This window comes from Anas acuta, chromosome Z, assembly GCF_963932015.1.
Source record: "Anas acuta chromosome Z, bAnaAcu1.1, whole genome shotgun sequence".
NCBI lineage: Eukaryota > Metazoa > Chordata > Aves > Anseriformes > Anatidae > Anas > Anas acuta.
Genome location: NC_089017.1, coordinates 60,450,780 through 60,457,744, shown reverse-complemented (window position 1 = coordinate 60,457,744; position 6,965 = coordinate 60,450,780). Strand labels below are relative to the sequence as shown.

The 6,965-nt window shown below is 41.9% G+C and overlaps 1 non-coding gene across 1 annotated transcript; it reads left to right on the top strand.

Annotated features, from left to right (window-relative positions):
* The first annotated feature begins 5,282 nt into the window (after window positions 1–5,282).
* Window positions 5,283–5,354, top strand: TRNAA-CGC (transfer RNA alanine (anticodon CGC)). The gene has a single exon. It is a non-coding gene; the product is annotated as a tRNA-Ala (tRNA).
* The last annotated feature ends 1,611 nt before the right edge of the window (window positions 5,355–6,965 follow it).

Sequence of the window (6,965 nt, the reverse complement as noted above, 5' to 3'; positions counted from 1 at the left end):
TAACCTTTTTTCCCCATGAGCTATCAACCTTTACATAAGAAAGAGAGAGAGAGAGCATTAGACTCATTCATATATAGAAGTCTGAATGTTTCTGAATCTTAAACATGGCAAGAGTTAACTTTAAAATAACAAGAATGAAGATTTGAGCCACAGAAATTCTGCATTAATCAACAACTGCAAACAGGAAAATGAGAACTTCTGACCTCTTTTTAAAATGCATTTATCCATCTGGCTATTAGCACTGATAGCAGCTTATATAATCATCATGCATTTTTCCCTGAAAAATGAATGATGTTAAATGAACCCTTCCTTGGAGTTTGATATCTTCCATGGGCACCCTACTGGAAGAATGTATTAGCTATAGATTGAAAGTGATGTACTGCACTGCAAATGACATAAGTTTCTTAGCTACTTCTTTTGAAAGAAAAATTAAGAGAGATGATTATCATAGTAGTCTATGAAAAAGACATAGACTTTGAAAGTGACTGAAGTGATGACTAAACCACCATATTACATTTTCATTCTAGTGCTAGGTAGTCTTTTGTACTGTGAGATAACTATATATTTCAATACAGTTCATTATTTGACATAGATAGAATACTGTTTTTCTCTCTTGATTTTGTTATCACACTTTTTATTTATATCTTTTTATTTTTCTTAAAGAAATATATGTTTTTTCCCCTGGAATTGCCAAGAAGCATTAGAATTCAGCTTGAATTAATAAACTTACATTAGTAGTATCCAATGGGATTTTAAGCACCTGACTTCCTTTCATTTTGCTGGAAGTTAGAAGATGGTGCCACTGAAAGTTTGTGCTCTGTGTGTTTAAGTGATCATGAGAATGAATAGGACTGGATTTTTACAGGTGGTCTGTGATGAACTGAGCATTATTTAGTGTGCAGCAAAAATTATTAATGTGTCTAAGGGTTTTACACGAAGCTGGAGGCATAATAGCAGTCCTGAATCCCTCTGTCTTTACTGTGAGAAGCACTGTCACAGAAAGAGAACAGAGGAAAAAGTAGGCAAGAAAGCAAAGTATGAGAAAATATGTAAAATGGTAGAACATTTGGGACAGTGGTGAAAGTTTTGCAGGACTCAGTGCATTTAGTTTGTAGCTTAGCTTCCTTTTCTGGGAAATAAATAGCTTAAGACCTTGCTTTTGTTTAAGGAACAGATTGTGTATACATATAAGCAATATTTTCAGGAAGATATTTAATCAAAGGGGAAAGTGGCAAACACAGAGAGAATGTATTAATTGTCAGGTATTAAGTCTTTGCTGCCAACCATATCCCCATGCTAGACTTAACATTTTCACGTACCTAGGAACATACGTCTGTTCTATATTTTGTTTTACAAAATCTGAATTAAGTCATGATTATGCTCTAGGTCAAAAAAAAAAAAATGTTACAGTACAACTTGTAAACAGGATGTGAGTTTTTCTACTGAAAAAAAAAAAAGATGCAATTGTCATTATTCAAATCACACCACAAATCTATTCTGAAAGACCAAGACCTAAGTAATGTGAAGAGATTTTTCTAGGCAATCTGTCTGTGACTAAAAGATTTGTGCTCTTTCTGAGCATTCTGTCCAGCGCAAAAAAGACTCCAAGCAGCACAAAGGAATCCCAGCCACTCCAGCTGAGAAGTCATTTTCATCAACGGTCCAACTTAAATGTTTCTAAGCTAATGCTCATAGCATGAGGAATAAACACGAGGAAGTAGAGATGTACTCATGTCTGCAGGGCTATGACCTCATTGACATAACAGAGGTGGTGAGATGGCTGGAGTGACTGGAGTGTTGGAATGGAAGTAAACAGGCTTTTTAGGAAGGACGGGAAGGGGAGACAAGGAGGGGGCATGACTCTCTGTGTGCAGCTGTAGTGCATGGAGCTCTGCCTGGGAATGGATGAGGAGCTGACAGAGTTTATGGATCAGGATTAAAGGAAGGGCAGGGACAAGTGACATTATAGTGGGGGTCTGCTACAGGGCATAGGATCAGGAAGATGAAGCAGATGAGGCTCTCTATAGACAGACAGAAGCAGCCTCACGTTCACAAGCCCTAGTCCTCCTGAGGGACTTCAACCACCCTGATATCTGTTGGAGGGACAACATAGCACAGGAAATCCAGGAGGTTCCTGGAATGCATTGATAAATTCCTTCTCTATAGAAGAGAAGATAGAGAAACCAATGAGGAGAGGTGCTATGCTGGACCTCATTCTCACAAATAAGGAGGGTTTGATAGGGAATGTGAAGCTCAAGAGCAGCCTTGGCTACATGAAATGGTGGAGTTTAGGATCCTGAGGGTAGCAAGGAGTGAGTATAGAAACCTCATTACCCTGGATTTTGGGAGAGCAGACTTTGGCCTCTTCAGGGGTGATCTTGGTAGAGTACCATGAGACAAAGCCCTGGAGGGAAGAGGTGTGAAAGGAAGATGGTTAATATGGAAGCTCAGGTGCTATGCATCCCAATAAAGAGCAAGTGGGGCAAAAATGCAAGTAGGCCTACATGTATGAACAAGGAGCTCCTGGCCAAACTCAGACAGAAGAAGGAGGCCTTCAGAGAGTGGAAGCAAGGACTTCCAAGCCTGGGAGGGATACAGAAACGTTGTCTGAGTAGCCAGGTGAGGAAAGCTAAAGCCAAGCCCTGTTAGAACTAAATCTGGCCAGGGACATCAAGGGCAACAAGAGAGGCTTCTGTAGGTACATCAGTTATAAAAGGAAGGCTAAGGAAAGTGTGGGCCCTCTCCAGATGAAACTGGTCAGCTGGTCATGTGGGATACAGAGAAGATTAAGGTACTCAATGACTTTTTTTGGCTCTAGCCACATAGCCCCTTTCTTAGAAGGCAAAGGCAGGGACTGGAAGAATGATGAACCACCTACTGTAGGAGGTCAAGTTCAAGACCAAGGAAGCTGTAGGTACACAGGTATATATAACCTGACGAGAAACATCCACAGGTCCTGAGTTGCTAAGCCACTCTCTATCCTATCTGAGAAGTTGTGTCATTGTGGTGAAGTTCTCAGTGACTGGAAGAGGGGACAAAAACCCCATTTTTAAAAAAGGAAAAAAAAGAAAACCCAGGGAATGACAGGCCAGTCAGTCTAACCTCCATGCCTGGCATGAACATGGAGCAGATCCTCACGGAAACTATGCTAATACACATGGGAAATAAGAAGGTGATTAGTGGCAGCCAACATGGCTTCACTAAGAGAAGATCGTGCCTGAAAAATCTGGTGGACAGAGTCACATCATTGGTGGATAGGGAAAGTGTAATGGATGTCATCTATCTGGGTGTGCTAAGTTTTTGACACTGCCTCCCATGGTGTCTTGTCTCTAAATTGGAGATACATGGATATGATGATTAGACCACAGTGGGTAAGGAATTGGCTGGATGGTTGCACTTGGAGAGTTGTGGTCAACAGCCACAGTGGAGATCCCAGAGTCCAACTGGAGATCATTGACAATGTGGGAGATCAGTTCCTCAGGGGAACACCATTATTGGGTCCATTGCTACTTAACATCTTTCTTGGTGGCATGGACAGTGGGATTGAGTGCAACTTCAGCAGATTTGCCAATGAAACCAAGCTGTGTGGTGAGGTTGACATACTGGCAGGAAGTGCTGCCATATAGAGGGACATGGACAGGCTTGAGAGGTAGGCCTGTGCAAACATCATGGAGTTCAGCAAGGCCAAGTGCAAGGTCCTGCACCTCCTGGGTCAGGGCAATCCCGAGCAGAAATGCAGGCTGAGGGGAAGAATGGATTGAGAGCAGCCCCAATGAGAAGGATCTGGGGCTCTTGCTTGATGAGAAGCACAACATGAGCTGGCAATGTGAGTTTGCAGCCCAGTGGGGATGCAGTCCTGGGCTGCATCAAAAGCAGTGTGGCCAGCAGATTGAGAGATGTGATTCTCTCCCTCTACTTAGTTCTTCTGGGACCCTGTCTAGAGCACTGCATTCAGCTCTTGAGCTGCCAGTATTAGAAGGACATGAACCTATTTGAGTGAGTCTGGAGGAGGGCCAGAGGGTGCTGGAGCACCTCTCCTATGAAGACAGGCTGAGGGAGTTGGGATTGTAGAGATAGGACAAAGGGAAATGGTTTTAAGATAAAAGAGGGCAGATTTAGATTAGACGTTAGGAAGAAATTCTTCACTCAGAGAGTGGTGAGGCACTGGACCGGGTTGTTCACAGAAGTTGTGGAAGCCCCCTCCCTGGAAGTGTTCAAGGCCAGGTTGAATGGGGCTTTGAGCAACCTAGGCTAGTGGGAGGTGACCCTGTCCATGGCAGGGGTGTGTGGATTAGATGATCTTTATTGTTCCATCCAGCCCAAACCATTCTATGATTCTGCGATTCATTCTGTAACGTGATTTTATTCTTCACTATACTAGACAATCAGAACAATGCAAAACATTCAGTAAGTTAATTGTACTTATTATTTGGACAGTATCAATTAGGTTTATCTTCCCTACACCTTTTCCCAACTATACACTTATCACTGGTAAAGACAGAAAATTAATGCAGCCCCTGTGTGTTTTTCTGGAGTCTTTTTTTATAGGATTCACAAAAAGGAAAGTTACATAGTGTACTTACATTGGAACATGGCATTTATGTTTATTGAAAAGGTGTATTATTGTAAAAGGCTCATAAAATACCTGTTAAGGTTTTTATAATTTAGGAGGTTCTGCTAGATTCCTCCTATTTTTATGTCACCAGAGGAAATGACTATGGATTTTCTATGATATGATACTGATGACTATGATATGACAATATGCACAAAAATAAGATTGCAAGATGCACGCTTTTACTGATATTTCCATAATAAACATCATCTTGGGAATGTGGTATTTATAGGATCCACAATGCTGTTTTCTTTGAATAACTGATTTCACTTAACAAGCAAAAAGTTAATATATTTGGGTTAAAAGTATTTTAATGGTTGCTTCTAAAAGATTTTAAAGTGTGTGTTTTAAGAATTTTATTTGTTATTATGGACCTGATCTGCCATATTTTACCTTCATTCATGCATGTTAATTATCATTAAAATACCTCTTTGAATGTCTACTATACCATATACAATATAGTGCAGGACAGTGCCATAATATCGTCCTATAGTACAACAAAGCTGTTTGAAAAAAGTTCGCTTCTAACAGCTAAGATTTTAGTGAACCTTCAAATACATCCTATTAAAGGACCTTTTTTTTTTTTTCAAGAAACAAACATACAAACAAAAATCCCCTTCAGATTTATATTTTATATTTATATATGTATGTAAATATATATATTTTTAGAGGGGATGTAGCTCAGTGGTAGAGCGCATGCTTCGCATGTATGAGGTCCCGGGTTCAATCCCCGGCATCTCCAGTGGCAGGTGGCTGCATTTACAGGCAGTATTTTCTTCCACCCTTCCAGTAGTGCAGATCAATATTGAAAGGAACAGGCAGACCCAGCTTATCAATATGTGGCTTCGAGGCTGGTGCCATTGACAGTTTCAGATTTCTTGATCATGGGAAGGTCTACTTGACACCGGACCTACTGACTGGTGGGGAACACCTTTCTTTGAGGGGGGAAAAGGATTTTTGCCCAGGAGTTAGAAGGGCTGATTGATAGGGCTTTAAACTACATTTGAAGTGGGAAAGAGACAAAAACAGGCCCATCAACGATAAGATATGGGACTGCATGCTAATTTTTGAGGAACTACATGCTAGTGTATGCCCCACATGGGCTGAGTTTAATGAAAGACATCTGAAATGTTTCTATACATACACATGCAGAATGAGAAACAAGCATTTCAGATCTTTGAAATGCTTGTATACTAATGCACGTAGTGTGGGAAACAAACAGGAAGAACTGGAGATCTGTGTGTGTCAAAGTATGCAGGGATGTGACAAGGAGGGCCAAGGCTTAAATCTGGCAAGGGATGTCAAGGACAACAAGAAGGGCTTCTTCAAATACATGATAGAAAAAGAAAGACTGGGGAAAATGTCGTCGTGCTGCTAAATGGGACAGATGTCCTGGTGACAAAAGATGCAGAGAAGGCAGCATTGCTGAATGCTTTTTTTGATTCAGTCTTTACTGCTAAGATCAGCCCTCAGGAATCTCAGACATGGGAGACAAAGGAAGAAGTCCAGAGAAAGGAGGAGTTTCCCTTTGTTGAAGAGGATTGGGTCAGAGATCATTTAAGCAAAGCTGACATCCACATATCCTTGGGCCCTTATGGAATGCACCCACAGATTTTTAGGGAGCTGGCCGATGTTATTGCTAGACCACCCTCCATCATCTTTGAAAGGTTATGGAGAACAGAAGAGGTTCCTATGGACTAGAAGAATGTCTATGTCACTACAGTCTTCAAAAAGGGCAAGAAAGAGGACCCAGGTAACTAGAGACCAGTCAGTCTCAACTCCATCCCTGGAAAAGTGATGGAACAGCTCATTCTGGAGGTCATCTTTAAGCATGTGGAAGATAAGAAGGTGATCAGGAGTAGTCAGCATAGATTCACCACGGGGAAATCATGCTCAACCGATCTGATAGCCTTCTATGATGAGATGACAGGCTGGGTAGATGAGGGGAGAGTGGTGGATGTAATCTACCTTGACTTCAACAAGGCTTTTGAAACTGTGTCACGTAACATCCTTATAGACAAACTCAGGAAGTGCAGCCTAGATGAGTGGGCAGTGAGGGGGATTAATAATTGGCTGGATGGCAGAACTCAGAGGATTGTTGCTTAGTGCTGTGGAGGCTAGTTGGAGGTCTGTAGCTAGTGGTGTCCTCCAAGGGTCAGTACTGGGTCCAGTCTTGTTCAACTTGTTCATCAATGACCTGGACGATTGAACAGAGTGCACCCTCAGCAAGTCAGCTGATGACACAAAGCTGGGAGGAGTGGCTGATACCCCAGAGGGCTGTGCTGCCATTCAGAGGGATCTTGACAGGCTGAAGGGCTGGGCCAAGAGGGACTTCACGAAGTTCAACAAGGGC